This window comes from Egretta garzetta, unplaced genomic scaffold, assembly GCF_000687185.1.
Source record: "Egretta garzetta isolate BGI_Z169 unplaced genomic scaffold, ASM68718v1 scaffold337, whole genome shotgun sequence".
NCBI lineage: Eukaryota > Metazoa > Chordata > Aves > Pelecaniformes > Ardeidae > Egretta > Egretta garzetta.
Genome location: NW_009260181.1, coordinates 267,980 through 269,897, shown reverse-complemented (window position 1 = coordinate 269,897; position 1,918 = coordinate 267,980).

The window sequence follows — 1,918 nt, the reverse complement described above, 5'->3', positions numbered from 1 at the left end:
GCAGAGCAACCCCTCCTGGCTCGGGGGCCTGGGGGCAGGCGCCACCCTGTCGTCCCACGACTGGGACCGGTCACGTGCCAGCACTACATAAAGGTCAATTAAAAGTCAAATAGCTGTGGCACGATGATCAAGTGAGTGATGCAGAAAATCCCTGCTAGTTCAGTTTCATACGAGTAACTTCCCTCTCCTTGCTTCCTCCGGACCTGCTCTGTCAGAGACACCAAACCAAATGCGCCAGGTGAAGAGGACTCCTGCCATGTTTGGAGGAAGGCCAAGGTGATTACGAGAGATCAGTGTGGCCCAGTAAGTGTATTCTTTATTCATCATTAGTTTGGATCTGCATATTTTTCTTTTAGAGTGCTCTTTGTGTCTATGTAAAAATTCAATTTGCATTTTACCATGTCAGTATCAAGCCAGTTTTTCTATGAAGTGAATTTTCTCACCTCTTGGAAAAATGAAAAGTGAAATAGACTTTTAAATAGTAAGAAATTATTCACATTGATTGCCTTTCAATAATACATATAGCACAGGGGGCTTGAAGAATACATTTATAATTTGTAAAAAACCCACTAGCATAATCAAATTCTTGTTAAATATGGCACATGGAATGTTTATTCATGCATTTCAGCATCAGGTTGAACTCTGCCTGTGACAGCATCTGTATGGTAACAGCTGGAGCGAGGCAGGGACTGCAGAGTGCCCTGGAGAACGCGCGGCTCGGGGGTCCCGCCGCCTCTGTGACAGAGGGGAGGCTCCGAGCCCCAGGCTGGGGCCTGCAGGGCTTCTCTGGCCCTGCAGCTCTTCAGGCCCTAACAGCTAAGCCTGGTTTTGATTTATATATGCTTCCCAGCAATAATTTTAACTTCCAGGTCTTGTGGAAAAAAATGCAGAAATAACTGCAAGTCGCGCAGGACTGGAGAGAGACATCGGGAGATGCCCCCCTCCTGCTGGGGGGGCACGGAGACCCTTCAGAGCTGCCCTGGAGAAGCACCTGGGGAAGCCTTGCCCCCGCTTGCTTCTCAGCTGAGGAAACCTGAGGATAGAAACCAGCCCACAAGGCACCCAGCTCCGCGTTCCCAAAGCCCCTCCTTAGCATCCTCTCACCCAAGATCGTCTTGGTTATCTGCCTGCTATCTCGCCGGTCTCGCCTCCTACTAGGAGCCATTGGGAAGAGATTTTCCCGGGGCTATTAGCTCTGACTGTGATTCCCTATTGTGTTTGCTAATTCTCCTCGCCTTAAATTGATCTGATACAGATATGGCAGAGATAACGAGCATGGGGTGGAGGGTGAGGATAACGAGCATGGGGTGGAGCCGATGGCTGCACCTCCAGTGACGGCAAGTACCCCGTGGCCCTAATGGGCCGCGCTCTACCAGCACATCAGCCATTGTATGTGTACTGGGTTTTTTCCCCATTAAGGGTAATCTTTTGTGTGCTGCCTATTCATTGTAAAGAATGATGACAGAAAGGATTGCCTCTGAATAATGCAAGACCTCTGGAGCCTTAGAAAATGCAAAACTGTTGATAAATCAGTTGTAGCTAAAACAAAATTGAAACAAACTTGAAAATATTACTCTGGTCTTTTACCCAAGGTGAGTAAATAATTTTTAGTGGAGGCCAGCTCAGACCGTAGCTCCCCGCCGCCTGCAGCCCGTGCTTGCCAGCGCTTTTGCTGGGTGCAGTCCCCGTCAGCCAGGGACTGACCCGTAACTGTGTCCCGCTGGCCAAGCTAGGCCCACGCTGAGAACCTGGTAGCCAAAGCGTTCCTGGAAAAACCTTGAAAACAGAGCTCGAAGGGACAGTTTTAGTTTTTTGCAAATGGGGCAGAAATTTTGCAGGTCTTGGATTCATCTGGAAACGCAGAAATGTCGGGATGAAGGCAGCGGGCTGGGCCAGCGAGCGCCGCGCTGGCGGCGGG